The 19901-nt window shown below is 41.6% G+C and overlaps 1 protein-coding gene and 1 long non-coding RNA gene across 2 annotated transcripts in view; one reads left to right on the top strand and one right to left on the bottom strand.

Annotated features, from left to right (window-relative positions):
- Positions 1-19901, top strand: part of LRRN1 (leucine rich repeat neuronal 1) — a 467756-nt gene that overhangs the window by 333250 nt on the left and 114605 nt on the right. The window lies entirely within an intron of this gene.
- Positions 72-9533, bottom strand: LOC138690828 (uncharacterized). Its single transcript, XR_011329631.1, has 4 exons — positions 9445-9533; positions 3612-3745; positions 3409-3453; positions 72-2802 (listed from the first exon to the last, which is right to left on the bottom strand). It is a non-coding gene; the product is annotated as an uncharacterized lncRNA (long non-coding RNA).

The raw sequence follows: 19901 nt of genomic DNA, 5'->3' as shown, positions 1-19901 counted from the left end.
TGTGCTATCACTACATGCCCTTGTAAAAAGTCCCTCTCCAGGTTTCTTGTAGCCCCCCTTTAGGCACTGGCAGGCTGCTCTAAGGTCTCCCCGGAGCCTTCTCTTCTCCAGGCTGAACAACCCAACTCTCAGCCTGTCCTCATAGGAGAGGTGTTCCAGCCCCCTGATCATCTTCATGGCCCTCCTCCAGACTCACTCCAACAGGTCCACGTCCTCCTAATGTTGGGGGACCCAGATCTGGACACAGTACTGCAGGTGGGGTCTCACCACAGCGGAGCAGAGGGGGAGAATCCCCTCCCTCGATCTGCTGTCACGCTTCTTTTGATGCAGCCTAGGATGCGGTTGGCTTTCTGGGCTGCAAACACACATGAAGCACAAAATCATGTCCTCTACATAATCAGACTTTGCTTGCATAACCCTCCCTGCCTAAACTAATACTTATGATTGAGAAGCATCTTGCAGCCAGACTGCATCATTTCTACTAAAACTAATATAATGCAGGTGGAACAGAGGCACTGACAGAGACTGGATTTCACCATATCAGAAGCTGGGACATCCTTTCCCTGGGCCAGAGCAGGACCAAGCATGCACCGTGTTCTGCTGCTGCAGAATTCCTGCTCACACAGAAACAAAATACAGAAAACCTGGGGCTATTTCCAAGTCACACAGTGAGCCAGGTAGGATTCTGCAGAGAAAGACTGGCTGCCTTTTCCTCCCGATTCCTACAATGAAAGTTAAGGGGAAAGTTACGGATTCATACAATGAAAGTTAAGGTAATTGGAAACACCAACATGTGGTGCTCTATATTATCTCTCTGAGTAATTTTTATTTGGTGGTGTCGGTCTCTTGCATGTACTTGGCAGGTGTCTGTGTGGTCTCTATCAATGTCGCTGCCTCTACTTTCACCTTGGACAGACTGCCCTTTCAGCACATTAGGCATCCTCACATGCCTGTCTGCAGCCAAGGGAACGTTGCTCTGTGTTACACTTCTTGCATCTACCTTTCATGTAGGTGTATTTTAGAAAGAGCTTGTTCCAAGGTTGAACACGATAACAAAGAGATAGCATTAAAAAAATTCAGTATCATAGTACATAAACTCAACCACCTCAAGTCCACTGCAATATTTCATTAGCTATTTCACATGCATAAACTGAGCTGAAGTACCTAGAGCTGTAGACAAGGGCAGTGAGTATAACCACAGCAAGATATGAGAGCACCCAGGTTTCTTCTAATAAATCATGATTCTAATAAACACCTATAAGAGACACCCATTACAAAGCAATAAGCTTGCATAGCAAAAAGGAATCTGAAAAAGAAAGCTCCACAATAAAAGAATTCCCGCACTCAGGTAGGACTTTGTAGGTCTCCTAATTCCTTTACAGAAGTCAAAGGCAAATTCCTCCATGAAGAAACAACGTGTTGGCCATCCTCCCCTCCCTCCCATGCACCAAGACCCTCTCCTTTACAGATTTGGAAATAGCCTGAAGGAGTTAAGCTAATCCAGGCGAGAGTGAAATGGAAATAACTCCCATAAGACCTTTGGGAAAGCTTAATCCAATCTTCTCTTGTGAACTAGATATTATTCCCCTTTTACTTGCCTTCAGTGGTGATAAACTGCAGACAAAAGAGATAAGGGACTCGCACACCTCACATTTAACCACTCGTAGTAAATACACTTCTCGCTTTTGCTTATCTTACAGCCTAGTATGGATTTCCTTTTAGTAACCTCCTGAATTACAATCAAATTATACTTTCAGGGGCATTGAATTGCATGACTTGCAATACCTTAATGGGTTCTGTTCCGGCTCCTCAGGAAGGACTTGTAATCCCTGTCGTCTTCTATATTTCAGTGAGACTTAAGGATATGCTTCACTGCTATGCAGAATAGCACGTACCCTAAATTTACCAGAGTAAGTTCTGTGCAAACAGTGCATGGGCGAGTGAACTGCCTCTTCTAAGAAAAATTTTAATAGCATATGTTTCTTCTTTTGCCTTACAGTGACAGTACAGGGTTTGAATGGTACAGTAATTCCAAAAACTCCTTCAGACATTTATTCAATTTGAATTAATTGTGCACAGTCTCTATGCCTGGTGTCGGCTGCTCTGCAAACTATTTGAAAATAAATGAAAGTATTAACACTCAGATATGGTGCAGCATGCCACATTCCTCTTGACACCACTGACAGCGTATTTCTAAGATACGCTTTCACCCTATAATAAAGAAATTGTTGCTTTGTTAGTTATGGGCTACATAGCAAAGGAAATACAGCATCTGGTCTATAGCTTTCTTTGCTGCGCTGAAATCGGTTTTTGAATTATATAAACGTTTAGGTAATTGAAATACGAGAGAGGGAGAATAAACACAATCTAAAAGTCCTAAAGAGACCTCTTGTCAGGACTGATTGCTCTCCCCTGAATTTTGAAGGTCAGGATGGTGTCCAAGGTAAATGTGCTGATTCGTCAGAAGCCAGTTCAGATGCACAGCTGTTCTCCTCCTCCTCCAGGCTCCCCCTCCTCAAGGATCCAACATGAAAACCAGAAAACATTTACATTACTCACACGGGACTAAGCAAAGAGCTACAGTACTGTGCATCTCCTCTCCCGTACTGTCTGACACAGTAAGAAAAATATTCTCCAGTCCGTGTTTGCAGCCAGAATATCCTGTCACCGCACAGTGATCCTCTGGCCAAGACTTTCAGTCGTCAGTGTGGCTCGTTACTTCTTCAACTGGGCAGACTCTGGGGGAGAGGCACTCGGCTGGTCTTGGAAATCAAATCTTTTAGGCTGTTTTATGCTGAGTTCCTGATAAGTTTCAATAAAATTGACAAGTTACTTTTCCCTCTCCCTCCCCAATTATGCAGGTACTACCCTGCAATTACACTGCATCATAAAATAACTGGTGATAACTTCTCTTTTCAACAAGGTATTTCCCAGTACAGTTCAATGAATACATGAATAAGCAAGTATAGCAGTAGATTAAGGGATTATGGACATAATTGAGTAAGAAATGAAACAAAGTATTGAGATTTTGAGATTATACTTTGAAACAGTGGATGAATTATCTGCTGCTGAAAATAGGTTATTTTTGGAAGGCATATATGACATCTCCAGAAAAAGATCACAGGAGGTATCTCTGAATACTTCCCCCACTGATAGCAAATCAGGGCCATATAAATAATTAAGAAATTCTGCTTAGAAGACAAAGCATGTAGAAAAATCGCTTAACTTTCAATACTGCTGATTTTGTACCAGTTAAAACAAGTGCCATACCACCACTACTCTGTACAACCCCAAACACAGAAGAGCTGGAATAAACTGAGCTAATTAAAAAGTTTCTACTGGTTTGAGCAAAATCACTTTTGCTGTGGGTATTCCCACTTGGGTTTGAACTTCTGTCCAACGGGGTACCTTACTTCTGTTGACTTTGCTCAATATCTTGAAGACCAACAGCATCTACAAGAAAGTAGGTATTTAGTAGAGATTACAAACATGCAGATGGTTCGACCAATCCAATTCTCATTATTTTCAAACAAACCAAACTACAAATAAGCTTAGATCTAGAAAGGATCTGAAAGGATATCAGATATGCAAAATGCCACTCCTGTACCTACCAAAGCAGCTCTTCTGTAGCAGCTCTTACAGCTACTGCACCAAAACCATCAGGTGTTAGCATCACGCTGGTTCACACAATCTGAAAGCGCACCGAGGAGCAGTGAGGACACTGTGGAGGTAAGAACGTCTGTGCCTTCAAAGAGAAGACAAATAGGAAGAGTTTTCTTCTGCAGGAACCAAGCACATGGCATGTAAAAATAACAAAGTCTGAGGTTTCGGGCTCCCTGCCGTGCCACCACCGTCAGGTGGGCAGAAGTCATCTCCTCCACCGCTCCACTGGAGTGGACTGCCCACACCGCTCACAAGGTGACGGTGGGAACCTTCCTCCACGTGCCAGCACAGCGACCTTGGGAAGCCAGCGGCCCGTGACACTCATGCTTTTCAGCTAAGTACTTAATCACCAGGTCCACTGAGAAAAATCACATACTGCGGAGATACTCAGAGTAGCAACTCTGTCTGCAACTACTAGGTGGGAGACAAAAATCCCTCTTCTCCCTTTATTCCATCATGCTTTTTTAAAAATGTTATCATGTTTTTTTCCAACTGTATTCCCAATAAGCCATCAGGTAGGAGATAGTGTTTGCCAGCCCTGAAAAGAAGTAATCTTTGCTGGCAACATCATTTATCAGGATAGGGAAAAAAATGTTCGAATAACATGTAGGAGGAAATTTCCCCATAAGACAATTTGAAGAGTTGTCGACAGGCACCAGACAAATGGAGAGAAGCGCTGGATGCTCTGCGATGAGCAGAGAGGGAATGGTTTTCAGCAGCACTGGTTTCAAATGGAAAACTAATTTCTTTCTGACCGGGTCCAAAGTGCTTTTCAACCTCACCCACCTTTAAACACCTCAGGGTCCGAGTCTGCGGAGTGCGGTGTGTGATGAGAAGTGATTCACCAAAGGATGGACATTTCCAAACGCATCCCAGACAGCCCCAGCTTGGCTCCTATGGCACCTGCGTGGCCATTCCAACATTCACACGCTGTGTATATTTGACCATAATATTTGTTATTTGTGCCCTCCAGCTGGAGGAGGGAGCCAACCTCCAACATTTATGAGTTTATTTAAGGCCTCAGTCAGGCAGTAGGATTTCTGCTGGCCAAATCTTGCACTAGTTTTTCCCAACAGTAATGTTTCTGATAACAAAACAAATTGCCACAGATGCATTCCACCTTAAAACAAACATGCTGCATTCACAGGAGTAGAAAATTGGTGAATATTAAAATAGGCATCACGAATATTCAAATGTATTTGCAATTTAAGAGACTTCAACTGTGTCCTTGTCCTTTGTGTGTTTTCCACAAATACTGAAAAGGGGTCTTCCCTGGGAGAAACATTCACCAGCACAGGAAGTTTTTAAGAAGCAACCCACTCAAGTTACTGCAAATATTCACAAAACAGATACTTCAAATTGGTGTGTATTCGCAGGAGATAGCTGATTCTGGGAACCTCCAATTAGGCAGCAGAAACTCTTCCTACAGCCTCCTCAGAAAAGAACTAAAGCAAAAGGCTGATTTTGATAAATTTTTCAGCAAAGATTTTTGAAATGGGAAATACAAATGTGAGAAAAAGACAAACTTCACCCGTAAATCATTCACTCAGCGTTGTGAGGGGAGGAAATGCCACAGCAAGCCAAGCTGGAAGCAGCAGCTACACCTAAGTCAAGTATATTAACTGTGTGCAACCAGCGGCTGAACAGCTAGTGTATACTGACTTTCCTGAAAGGTCTGAACTGGGGCCCCCAGCCCAAGAATCTTCCTAATTAGAGTAATTTCTGATAACCTAATCCTGCACCTTGATGCGCAGCAGCATGTCAGAGTAGTGGGTTTCTGTGCACAAAACCCCGCAGCCACCAACTCCAGCCGCCTCCGTCCCCTACCTTTAACTAAGGTAGCTGTATTTTTGATCTTTAAAATAGACAGAATCATCCTTTTTCCTTTCATAACTGTTTGCACTGTGATCACTTCAGAGGATATTGTATTTATGTCAGTCTAGTGTCTATGATAAGATGCCTCCAAACACTAACAGAATCTAAAGCATTAGCAACAACAAATATTTAGCCTTTCAGTTTAACCATGATGATAAAGGGGCATGAAATTTTGTCCATGTAATTCCACCTGGAGGCTTTCTTCTACACACAAAACAGTGCAGTCATCCAGTTTTGTTAGATTTCCTCACTTAGATGTCCAATAACCTTCAAACAAACCAAATTCATAACATTACCAGATGTGTTCATTTTTCTTTTCATGGGAATATGGCATGAAAGGTCTGTGGGTAGGAAGTAATAACACAAACAAGAACAAGTACCGTTTTGCTGGTTTGAAAGCGGAGCTTCAGATATCCTGGCCTGTCTCTGAATTTTATTTACCTTACAGAATTTTTTAGTTTACAGAATGGCCCAACAAGGATAATTAGACTAGAAACACACCTGACGATTCTAAATGCTCTCTGTCAAGCATATGGGCTAACACCTATTTTTATTAATTCTCTGTTTTTCAAGCAAGATACAATTGTATTAGAAGCAGCATGTATGTGGCTCATTTTTCCCTCCTTACATTCCCTTTGACAGTAGTTTGAAATAACATTCATCAAACAGTATAAAAAAGTTGAAAGAAATTAATTAAGCAAGCTAGGAGGAAAAATAAGATGTCTTTTCAACAGTACTTGGGTTATTCAGTCTTACAGTGCTGCATATTGTAATTTTCTGAGCAGAAAAGGCAGAATAACGCCGTACCTCTGCACAACTATGAAACATCACATTTTCAACATCACTGTTGGTAAAGTAACTTCCGAAACAGGAGTAATGGAAACTGCCCTATCGACAATCTGCTCTGAATATCACGCAGTACCTCAATCGCTGGCATCACTCCTGCCCTCGGTCCCTGCAGCAGGACACCCACGCGGCCAGCCCAGCTCAGCCCAGCTCAGCAAACGTCCACTGAAATTCCTTCAGCGTGGCAGCTCTCCTCTGGGAGACATCGAGGTATCAGGTCCTCCTGATATTCTCCCTGCCTTTTGGCATCAAGGGTTGACAGCGGAGATGGTAATGTCACGTTTCAATTTAATCTTATCAGATTAACAAAATTTTTGTTTTTTAAAAATCACTGTCGTTCAATAGCATTTAAATTAATATCGTCCAATTTTTGTACAACAGCCGCACATATGCACTGCAGAGCCTGTTTCTGCCTCTCCACCCCTAATGAGGATTCACCGCACGCTAATTACTTCATTGCATACGCTCCCATTTCCACTCTGTGTACTTCTACAGGCTCCTCTGCCTGTTTTTGCTTCTCCAACTCTACCAACCTCACTAACTTAGCTACACAGCCAGCACTCTTCTTATCCCAAGCTCTTATTTAATTAAGCCAGTAACATCATCATCAGAAGTGGCACAGTGAATTAATGTGTGGTCTTTCCAGCAAAAGCCAGAGGCGCAGTCCTCCCTGTGCCGAGCTGAGCAACTGAGTTGTTCAGCGATTTTACTCCACCGGACTGCAGCTGGCTCTCGCTTTGTCACACACCTTAGGGAACACAAGAATCTGGCCGTCCCACTCAGTTCCCCGCGCCACGGCACGCACGGCACCAAGGGACGGGGCACGGTCATGCTGCTGCCCTCCCAGCAGCCAGCCAAAATAACCAGAGCAGACCTGACACTCGCGTCAAGCCTCCAAAGTACACGGTCTAAAGGAATCCTAGTGCAACGGGAGGCTTCAACTATTCACCAAATTAATTTCCACGCATCTAAACCAAGTAACTACTTAAGTCCAAAGAAATGGTTATGAAAACATGTACGTAAAGACCCTCATATGTATTTCTGATTGCTGGGAGACTGCCAGCTACTTTACTGAATACAATCCTCAGGTAATTCTTAATTTCCTGTTCGTATCATCTGTTCCTCAAGGTAATAACAAAGGAAAGACCACAGATAAAATGGCAGCAGGTTCCGTTATTCACAGCGAATCTGCTCAGTACTAAGAAGCCACGAGGAAGGGATTAACTGTGACTTATGCAAGCAGCTTCCCAAACACACAGTTAATCTTTCTCATCAGGTGCTGGTTTCACATGAGCAATGACTTGAGCATCTATCTGCCTTTCCAGCTACCTGGCTTAAGGGCTCCTAACCCTTACCAGCATCACTTGAGAGCAGAAGCAAGATTGTCAGCAGCAGCGCATCAACCTGACTAAATCTAACTTGCGGTCGAGGACAGGACCGAACGCAAGCAATCTGGATTCTCCTTTTCTGCCTCTGCTGCTACGTTACCTTGGGCAAGGCTGCTGAAGCCGGGTGACCAGTGGAGCAACCTCCCTTCTGCACTTCACGGAGCTGGGTGCTGGAGTTCAGCATGTTGCGGACCCCGATCCGAACCTCTCTGACATTCCGTTTCTCTCTGCAAAGTGGGGTCGGAAATGCCCCTTCCAAGAGGCTCTGGAAGACTTTGTAATTGCTTGTAAACCACTTAAGTGGTAGGTGATACAGAAATCCAAAGTGGTAATTGTAATAGAGGCTTGAGATTAATCTATTTTTGGCATGTTGGACATACTAATGAACTTGACTCAAGGCAGTTACTGAAAACTGTAGAGTGTCCAAAAAGTGATAGAAAAAAAAATAGTTTGATTAAAACGATTCCAGAGGCAAATCCAATCTTCAAAACACTCTCTGAAACCTATTGTTATGGCCTGAAGATGAAGCCCTCTTGAACATTTTCTGGTCACAACAGGAGACGAGAGACCTGGGAAAAGCCACACTAAGTTTTATGTCAAATAAAAGGTGCTCCAGCTTTGGATTCCCAGGAAAGTAAGTGACAGGAGGATGCGGTTCCTCTCCTGCTTATCCCCAAAGCAAAACTGTGCTAGGAAAGTCAGTGAAGGGAGGTAATGGGAGTCTGCCAAGAGGTCCCCAGTGTTAAGCTCTTCATCCTCCAGGATTCAGGGCTGAGATCACTGAAGAACAGCTAGCGGGTTATATTTTGCTCACCTGCCTTCAAGTGAGCAGTGACTAAGAGAAGACATTAATTAGCAACCATGGCACGGAAACCATGGGCAGAGTGGTATTATTTGGTATTATTCTCCACATCGCACAGTGGAACTGTCAGTGCGCTAATACACTATTTGGTATGAGTAAAGGACCCAGAAACCCTTGGTTTGTCTCTTTATCTCCCAGAGACAGGTAGCACTAGTTTATTATTAAGTATTAGAAATATCATTTTTTTTCCACAAAGCTGCAACTTTTCCAAACTTTCCACCAACTTTCACTTTACATAGCCTCAAGGTCAAGATTACACTTTATTAAAAAAAAATTTTCAATCATTTCCTTCCCACTTACTTTGAATTAGTGGATGTTGTGTCAATAAGGACAAATGCAATTTGCAGGCCAGCAACTCTCACTGCGGTATGAATGATACTTTTTTATACAGGCTTTCTATGAAAAAAAAAAAAAAAAGTGACTGATGCCACAATATGTTTTAATTATTTCCTTCATAAACTATCAAATTAAATTTTAAGAAGCTGGAGACGTTATCTCTTATTAAATTGAGACTGAACTCAGAGATGTAACTTTTAATGAAACTTTCCACACCAGAAAGCTTTTTTGTAATTTTAATCATTTTCAGCAGCCTGCACTGTACAGTATCTTACCAAAGCTGCTTATTTCCACATTATTGCAATGGACTCCCATTTCATGTGAACCACAGTCCCGGAGCCTTCGGCACCAAGCACCGGTACTGCCGAGTCCAGCCCAGCCGCCCTCTATACAGCAGCAGGAGCAATATTTAGCCCTTCTGAGCCAGATCATTATACAAAGGCTCCGATACTTTATCTGGGATTTTCTACTCACTGTGTCATGAGGTATGGTCCCAAAAAGGAGCATTGAGTATCTCAACGACGAGCACTGCAGCAGCAGATAAGCCACAGCATTCCTGGAAAACACATGCATTAATCAACACCATATTCAAGGGAAAAGTATTTTCACTAATTTAAGCAGCAACACAATCTCAGATTAGCAAAGAAGAAACAGAAGAAAGCTGCTTTGCGAGTATTTGGCTTGTAAAACTTGATCAAAACATGGCACATTTTGGGGCCACCCAGCAAAATACAAAAAAACACAGAAGTCACTGGATCATATTTTTGGATCATGCCTTAAGGGAAGAAGAGCAGAAATAGAGATGAAAATGCAGCAGCTGGTAAAAACCATAAAGAAGAATATGATAGAGAAGCGGAGAGAAGAGGAAATACTGAAGTTGCCGGGAGAAAAAAGAAAGGAACAAAGAAATGGAAAAAGACTCTCAGTCTGGCAAAGTTCACAATTTCATAAAATGTATTAATGTAGCAGAGAGAAAGGGAAAATAATCTACAAACCAGTTTCTGCCTCAGACAGGAGTGGAGTACACAGGTTATTTATTTTCTTATTTCAAGCTCTGTCAGTCTGTGTGGTTCATCACAGCGAGTCCCTGACCCCTGTCCCCTGTGCCCTTCTGCAACTCGTTACAGCTGATCCGTCGACCAAGATCTTTTTGGTCACACAGTGACAGTCCCAGGGGTTCAATTTCCACGTCCTCCTTTTGGTCAACAATACCTAAATCAGATCACTAACAAACCATCACTCATCAAGTCACGGATATAAACGCTAATTTTTCCAAATGGTAATTTCTTTGTTGTTAGTGGTAAAATACTGCTGTACTACTTTTTTTTTTTTTCCCCTTAAATTTTGTTCATGAGCTGAAATGACTTTGGGCAGTCACAAACCAATTTTTCACTGTGTTCTGAACAGATGGTTGTTCCAAGAATACCAGCACCCTGGTAGTGTCAAACAGACTTGACCTTCCCAAGCAGCGCTGCAGACTTTTTATTAAAAGCAAAGAAATAAAGAACCACTCGCATATTTCCAAATTTTTTCAGGATTATTAAGACACAGCCCATGGCAGTAGGCAATGAAGACACACGCTGCATTCAAGAAAAACCTGAAATTCAGCCTCAGAAAAGCAAAAATGGCTTCTGGAGTTATTGTGCTATTTTGGTGGTGCCCAGCCAACTCCAGCGTCACGTCAGACTCATTTTGCAGAAGCAAAGGAGAGGAGGGACGTGGTGTTATCCCCTCCACACCATCTCCAGCTCATCCTGCCCTAAGGAGAGCTGCTTTGACGGGCTTTGCACACCCCAAAGAAAAACCTTCTGCCAGCCCACAAAATATCCCAATCCTAAAGTCCAGGGTTTATTTAGCAAGGGTCTGGTTATAATTTCTCAGTTACAAATAGCTGAAGTTAACTGTAAGTCTTCAGCAATCATTGGCTAGCAGCTTTAGGGATCTATACTGACAGAGCCTTCAGAGGCAAGGCAGCTCATTTTTTCTGCTTTTTAAAAAAAAAATAAAAATATATAAATAATCCTATTTTTAAGATCATATAAATAAGATCTGTGCTAACTTTTTCAGAAACCACACAAAAAAATCCAAGTCAATTTTACTGCACTCTTTTTTGTTACATCTGTATGTCCTTAACCCGAAGGAAGAGAGAGGCCCATTATCTTCCTGGAGACAATTTTGCTTTTTTACCATATGTGAAATATTTTGTACCTGACTATTGTCTCTAAAGAAATAAAAAGTTTGGGCGACAGCGGCTGGGGAGCAACTCTTGCCACTAGATCAATACCTCGTTATACATTAAACATAAAAGTTAAGCCATCCTTAGTTTCCAGTTGACAAAGAGTGGCATAAATACCCACACTGTCGTTTGGGGGATTTTGTGCAAATTACTCACTTCACTTCCTTCTAAGAGCAAATGAAAAGATGTCACCCTTCCAGCAAGCACTGCCTTTTGCCTATGAGCTATAAAATATCACAGAGGGATTTTGAAACGAGTCCAGTGTTGGCCAGAGAACGCGAACACAATAATCTCAGCTGGCGTCCCCTTAGACGATAAGACAAGGATTGCAAGTCAGATGGAGTCAAATAGCTGAAGCTCTATTGCATTTTCAAGACAACCGTGTGTGAAAAGTGGTTGGACTAAAACAGTCGGACTGCTGAAGCACTGCTTTAATGCAGGAGGCAATTACAGACTTATGAGGTGTGAGCACTTCTGAGCAAAACCCCTTCCATTTTGAAGACAACAGCGTCTGAAGTGATAGACCATCTTGGAAAAAGACAAATCCAGCGCTTTAGTGCAAAGCATATTGCTTCACGCAAGTCGCCCTGGGTACTCTCTGGCTTTTAATGCTTTTGAGAACCACTCATTATTCCTCTGACTCAGAGGTTTAACTAATTCAGAGCAAAGCTTTGTAACCGTGGAAGCAGTAACGGGAGAAGAAAGCTCTGCTCAGAAGGTCTGTAATATGCCTCCAGCAGAATATCTTCACCGTGGGCAGAGGAACCCATTATCTTCTCTTAGGGCACAGAAAGAGCGCTGAGGAAAAACAAAAGGCACTTCTGCTGAGGGGCCATGGGGGGTCTGGGGGGGTAGGGGGGGTAATTTAGGTTCAGAAATACTTAGCAGACCAAACTGTAGAAGTTTCTCATTCTACAAATGGGAGGTGTATGGGCAGGGGGCACATTTGCTGCTAACCACATATTCAGATATGGGGTATTCTGGTTCATGTGTCTAACTTGGAGAGAGATATCCAAGTCAGTAAAAATGCAGCTCAACAAATGTAGTATCAACAATCCATGCTACGCCTAAAAATCAGCAATTTTCCTTCGCTGGTGTCCCCAGTTTACCATCATTTAACACTGAATGCTATTTTCATCTCTTAATTGTTTAATGATTGGTGGAAAAGCAGAGAAACGATGAACCTCTCACCCAGTGCACGGGATAATGAAACCATCAAAGCAATGATCCAAACTCAACTAAGTGCAAATTTGGCCCTGAAAGTATTCATTACATTTTTTCTGACTTCACCACTTTACTTCAGCTGTCAGAGCAGCAATATGAAATAAGATCGTATATTCATAGTGCCATCTGCATTACAGAACAAAATCTCCTACCAATCAATGCAAGTGTCCAAAGAACACTTCCAATTTGTCACAATAACCTTCAAAACTTGACAGAAAATCATGCAAATTATTTCTTTTAGATCTCTGTGTATCTTGTGATTATTTATACTTTGCCAATATCATTCTAAACATTTTCATTTGCATCTCCCATACTTCTCAAAAGAAAGGTGGAATTGAGAGATTAAAACCTGCCATAGATTTATTTTGTACTTCGTGCCCCTGTTCTGTATTTTTGGACATTTAAGAAACGCTGGTATGACTGCACTTGGAGAATTACCAAAAAAAATCAGTTTGAAAAGGCTTTAAACTGGCATGTCTCAGAATATCAATAATCAAGCTGCTTTGCTCAATTCCACATTTTTTTTTTCCTCTTCTATAACAAATTTTAGATTTTAGTGGGAACAATTGCACTAAAAAAAGTACAGTTGGGTTTTTTTTAATCGTCAAGCATGATAACCCCATAAACTTCAGTTGTAGCCTTTAAAAAATACCTTTTAAGGAAAAAACTATCAAATGCCAGAGCTCTGGGTTCCCTGAACAAGATGCTCACTGGTTTTATGAGTCAGGAGAGAATCTCGTAAGCCAGCTACTGCGGAGGTTGTTACTGGCACCGAGCTTGTTGGTAAGGCTCACCCTGTGTGTGTTTTCAACACCAGGCGGTGACACCTCTCCTCCCTCTGTGAACATCTGGCCAGCTGTAAGTCCCCCAGCTGTGTGCTGGGGGCTCACCTGCCTGCTGGAGCTCCGCAGTGCTCAGGCAGATGCTGCTCGTGCTGTTTGCCAGTTCCTTTAGTGAAGATCGATCGGGGTTAGAAGGCTTATGGGAGAAATATATTCAGACTTGTAAACAGACTCACCAGCTGGTTACATCCAGCTCCCGACCAGGAATCCAAGCAAAAGCCTGATCTGCTGAGCTCTGCTGAGAATATGGACCACAGCTACTTGCTTGGCTTTGCAAGGCATGAGAAAGCAGGTCCCTGAGCTTCAAAAACAAAGGCAATTTGCTCTCAGCACAGAGCATTTTCTAAATGCATTCAGTATTGGGAAATGCAGATTACATTGCAAGTCTATAAAAAGCTCAGTTTAAATAACAACTATAGAGCTTCACAGGAGACGGTTTTCTAGGACAATGGGCAGACTACTGGGATGCACTTGTAAAGGTCACACCATAAGCAACTGTCTGTACAAATTTTATGACTGGAAGCTAATAAACAAAAAAGTGAAGGAAGTAGTCAATACCCATTACCGACCAGAAAAACAGACCACACGCACTGTAAAAAGAATTTAAAAAATCATTAGTGGTGGATGTGCTAAGAAACCCATCAGAGAATTCACAAAACTTTGAGAACAAATCCAGTCGCTGCTGCTTTAAATCAGAATTCTGCATTTGCATTAAAAATTCATCAGAGTATTTACAGCCAAGTTTAAAAAAAAAAAAAAAAGAAACAAACAAAAACCCCCACTGGTGTTAACAACCTGTTGCAAATGGTTATACAGGGCAGCACCTTTTCTGAGAGCTCCTGTTCCAGGTGATGGAAATGAACTGGTGAGAGCCTGGAGTGCTGTTACACGAGGTGCTGCTGGCAGATGCTCCCGGCTGAGCTGGTGCAGCGTGCTGCAATGCAGCTCTTGTATAACCACCCTCTGCGCTGGATTTGTGCGGCAGCTCTCCTCACTGGCAGGACACGAAACGGTGCACAGGGAGGTAGACCCGTGGGTGGGAAGGGAATGCCCCCAGCACACGCTCCCCTGCCTCGGTAAAACGAGCAATCCTCTTAAACAGAGATATTCCGCCCTTCCTTGAGACGAATGGGGCCAAATGCCACCGTGCAGTAAGACGCAGGGACCTGACCCAACCGAAACAGTTACTGCCATTTGGCCTTTGCCCAGTCAAACGCTAAATAAAAAAACTCTAATATTACCAGCAAAATAAATGCTCTAAAGAGTGACACGGACTCAGGGCTGGTCCCTGCAGCTGGCCCGCGTGGCTGGTACGCCGCGTGCATCTACAGCTCCCGCTCCCAGAGAACCTTCTGCGAAGTAGAAGTTGCAAATGTCAAACATCTAGGAGAAACCGGCCATTTATTCAAAGACAATACACAAAAAAAGAGAGAAAGGTGGCATTTGTCAAATTAATTATGCTCTACAAATCATCTCCCCGCTCACTTCCCCCAAGAATTTCAATGGCGTTGCAGCCATTGCTTTCCTGGCCCCACTGCGTCAAGGATTGCCCTGCCTAGAAGAGGCTGCAAGCTTCCACCGCGCTCACACATCTACAGGAAGGACAGACGGAGGCTTTTTTGGGTCTATTCCTGCCACTCTGCAATATATTTGGACTTTACCTTGGCATACGTCAGCGGTAATGCAACATCAGTCACACGGAAAGTGCCTAAGATTTTTTTTGATGTGGCTAAAAAAAGCCAGTGTGATTTCTCACTATTTGATGTGCATACTGTCATAGCCAAAGACAAGCAGTGCAGATGACTTTTGATTTCAGGCAGTTAGTGTAGAGGCTAAAAGATAACTGTGAATAAAAGGTGACCTTTGATATAACTATTTAATTTCTCATCTATTTACTAGAATTAGAAAAGTTAGAGAAGAACAGTGGTCTGTGAAACGAGCAGAGTAAGACCTGAATTTCAGGGTGTTCTGCTTAGTTCTGATTGACTTGTCATAGAGTATCCCTTATATTTATTCATTTTTGTTCATTTAATTGTTATAAATGAATGCAGTTGACAACAGTTGCTAGGAAGAGGTTAGAGCACACCCAAACGCTGTAAAAAATTTCTCTACTCAGCTCTGCCCAATGCATAGCAATGTTGTCCTTTGATTACGAGACATCTAAGATTTGAAACTTAAGCTTCTCTAGTGCAGAACTTATTCCAGCTGCACAAAAATTGTTCCAGATAGAAGAATCCACACATCTTCATTCCCCAACTAGACCTGCACTAACAGAAATGTACTATAGCAGCTAAATTACCAACAGTTATAACACAGCAGGATATACAGTTTTCTAATTGAATACACTAACATACAAGCAATCAGTAAAATAAAGACTACACTTAGAATAAATAAAAAGATACCTTTGCGTAAGATATATTCTCATTAGAAGAAACGATGACTGCTACAAAAAAATATCACCGAGGTACTTTTGTGACTGGCAATTTTTAACCAAAGACAGTTCTATGCAAATTAAGGAAAGCAAATCTCTGCAGAAATAATAAAGTCTGGCTTAACAGTCCTATCATTTTTACTATATAGCTACTATGGATGCTATGTTATAACTGGTGCTATATGGTGTCCTTTTAAACTTGTTGCATGTTTTCCAAAGCAAGAACTTTTAAAAAAGAAAAAAATCACTAATAGAAAAATCTAGTTTTTGAGACAGTTCACAGAATGACATTTCAAATTACATATATATAAAAAATATCTAAAAAATTTTAATTAATGATCACCGTGGAACACTCCGTTAGGGGATTAAAACTGCGCACTCCTATCTATCGTAGTACATAAAACTTCAGTGCTCTGCTGGTCACGACAATCTGCATTCAGCGTATGTCCTGATCTAACAACCACTGCAATCAATAGCAGCTCTTGGATAAGGTCCACAACACCTATTACAGTCTAAGCAGGCTTGACCCAAAGTATTAAAACAAGTCCCTTACCTCAGTCTGATCAGTACCAGTCTTTCTGGCCAAACGCACACAAGTTTTGACTGGCGGTACAAGACACCCCTCGGTAAATGGGTGTGCACGTGCGTTCATCTGACGCCTTCCTGTAATTAGTTGAGTAAAGACACGTCTTTGGGGATGCCTGCAGGGTGCCAAGCTACAGAGGTGTGCCAGTATGAGACGAACACTTCATTTTTGCCCCTTGCATTTCTGAGCTGCCCTATTTGCATCAGCGTATGGGACCGACTGCCCCAGCGTCGCAGTGCCTTTGGTCCCATTCTGCGCTGCCGTGCCCACCGGTGCGGCCAGGACAGTCCAGCAGACGCCTGCAGCGCGCTGCACCAGGATAACGAGATGGGAAATCGATTCTCCTCTTTCCAAAACCACATTTCCTGAAAAATTCTTCAAAGTAACTTTTCTTAACTCACAAATTGCGTAGCTTAATAACTCCTTCCAAACGTGCATTAAGATGTTATTCAAACTTTCTATAAATTTATATAAGAACATTTCACAATAAGTGACAGGCTCAGTGGCTCCCCACCCAGCCTAGCCCATGCTGTATGACTGCTCCACACTTAAATATATATAATCAACATGCAAATTTATTCTCAAACTGACATAAAGCACTAATGAATTTAGTAACCACCTGGAAATTAAGTGTGGTGCTTCAATGTTACACGTCTCAAATGAGAGCAGTTGTCTCAGGTACTGCGTGTTCTTGGAGCGGGGAAGGATTAATCTTTATTACACAGCTCACCAGTTTCATTTCAATTACGTTAGCAATTTACTACTGTATATGGGACCTTTGGGGAACAATGAAAATATTTGCAGTGTTTTTTCAAGTTCACCTTCAAGTTTTAGAAAATGCAGTTCTCACTGGAAAATTTTCCTCACTGGAAAAGATTTTACAATTTTAGGAAAAATATTCCCGTGTACCATGGTGATCCACAGTTCTTCCTAGTTGTTATGCCAACAGTCCTGTTCTCCAGGGCTGATCAGACTATCAAAGTAGGGGAAAGAAAAATTTAACCAATTAACCAAATTGAACCACTCCATTTCAGAAATGATGCAAACTCTGCCCCCAGTGCTGGATCTCCCTTTTACCAAAACGTCCTTGCCGTAAACCTTGAATAATAACTGCAACGACAAAGCCAAGCCCAGCCTAAGCAGGGTACTCCATTAGGAGAGAAAGGAAAAATTGCCAAAAATTGACGTGCATGAAAACCTGGGGCCACTGGAGCCAGCGAGCCTTGCCACGGACTCGGGATTGCCCCCGAAGCCATCGACCCTTTGGAGACGCTGCTCGGGGACGCACCAGAAAAGGCAGATCGGGCTGCGGGCTCCTCCTGCACACACAGAAACCAGCGACAGATTGCTTTACGTAGTTTAGTAAACACGAAGTATGTAAGTAGAGCTCAATTTGAATAAATCTGCAGCTATTCTTTCCGGCAAGGTTTCTCTGTGCCTATTTAATACCACCTAGTTCTTCAGGCGTCATTCCTATTGTGTTTCAGTCTAAATTTAAAGTTTTTGTAACTTCAATTCTAAAATTGAGATGTTGTTGGGAGCAGTGGGTGTATGAACTATTCAATACAAATTAATTTTAATAAAGGGTGAGGATTTCAGAAGAAAGGGGGGGGGGGGATTTCTGTTCCAAATGAAGTTTTGCCTGATTAATGGTGTTACCTGGGAGGAGATGGCAAGCTTTATTGGTTTTGCTTTTCAGATGCCTCCAAACTGGTGACACATCTTATCTATTCAATAGCAATCATCTTCTTCATTTTTGGCACAGACGGCTGCATATCAACATATTCTTATCAGAACAACATAAATTGAAAAATATTGAAAACACATTCAGTAAAACACTTGAGAAAACTCCTAGTGCACATTGGGACAGTGGATTTAAATACGTTACTTGGATTTGTCCTCCAATTTACTGTAAAGTTTATTCTAAAGTTAGCAGTCTATTTTGAGTTATGATTAATGGTTTTGAAAAGGCTTTCTTCAGCTGCACATACCAACAAAGGATTTAGAATTAATTCACATCTTCTAACTTCTTCCTTAATGGATTTTTAAGGTCCACTGCAAAGAATCAATCAATACCAGGCTGAAAGCTCTGGCGTGTAATGCATCCTGCAGCGTCAGAAGGCTTCTGCGTGAAGCAGGGTGAATTATGATAGTCTGAATTAATTGGAATTATTTGCAGTTATTAAGAAAAGCAAAATAATCATTTGCATTAATTTAATTCCAGGATGCAAAGATAGCAACTCAGTCTGACTTAAAAAAAAGTACCAAAACTTTGGGGTTTTTTTTGGTATTCAAAAAAGTATTTTGTGAATCTTCCCTCAAAGACTTAAATGCTGATGCACTGAATATTTTCTTGTCAGGAAACATTTCACTTCCAGGGCATTATTTTCAGGACAAAGTGACATTTGCATGTTAATTTTGTACCTTGCGTGACTGCACATAACACTAATGTAACTGGCACGAAGAACAAGTAAATTAAAGCATTTCCATGTATTTTCTCTCTTCCCCCCTCCCATTGATTGCTTTCCTTAATTGATAGCACATTTTGTTAACTCAGTTTCACTGTTTTTTTCCACAAATCATACTAAAACTTTAAAAACTGCTCAGCCGTGACGTGCACAGAGAATTTGCCATCGACTGAGCTAGAACGGGGCCAGGGCAGCGATGAAGGTTTTTCCCAAGTACGCAGGCGAACGTCGGGAATATCACCAAAAAGCGGTTGGACAAGTTGTAAATGCCTTTTTAGGACACTATTCCTCTGGAAACAGGAACTTTTTTAAACTTTTCAGTTACCAAAAGAATTAATAAGAATGTCAATGGCACCAACCTAAATGATGATATCACTGTCCAGAATAAAGACAGCAAATTTGTAAAATTCTGAAAAAAACCTAGGTTCTAAAATAACAACAATTTGAAGAACTCTTGAGATAAAAGATTATGAATTACTCCTTTCATTTGAATTTCCAAATGCAATCCACAGGCTACTTTTCACTGATTCCATTGCTTTAGGCAAACAAAACGTCAAGTTGTAAAACTACATGTTAAAATTAGAACCACAAAACTCCAAAAGTCAATTTTTCTCTGATTACCCAAAGAGGTGACAAGAACTCCTAACTTTTTAGCGTCAAAATCTTTTACGAGAAAAGGACCAAATTCACCAACTGGCAGCAAGTCACCAAGCCCCACTGAATATAGTGCATATATAATTTACTTTTACATTTTGCCTACACTTTTTGCATTTTATTTATTATGAACTCCACATTTATGACTTTCTGTCGGATGACATACAGGCAAGAGTCTCCATGTGAAAAGATCAGTTCAGTGTAATGTTTGGAAGTCAATTCATCTCAAAAAATAGCTATGCCCTGAAAGATACATTGAGTTACTGATCCTAAAAGTCCTAGAGAGGGCAAAGAACAACTGTGCCATGTCCAAGGAATCAAAAAATAGTATCAGATATTTCATGTGGGCAGTATCTAAAATTTATCTCTTGCAGCAACAATAAAATAGGTTGAAATGGGGACAAGATCAAGCTAAAGATCTGATCTGAAAAATACAAACCTTTAGGGGAAAGCAGAAAAAAAAAAAAAAGAAATTATTGCAAAAATTAGT

Source organism: Haliaeetus albicilla, chromosome 24 (assembly GCF_947461875.1).
Source record: "Haliaeetus albicilla chromosome 24, bHalAlb1.1, whole genome shotgun sequence".
Taxonomy (NCBI): domain Eukaryota; kingdom Metazoa; phylum Chordata; class Aves; order Accipitriformes; family Accipitridae; genus Haliaeetus; species Haliaeetus albicilla.
The sequence above is the reverse complement of the archived record's forward strand: the minus strand, read 5'-3'. Positions and strand labels throughout refer to the sequence as shown.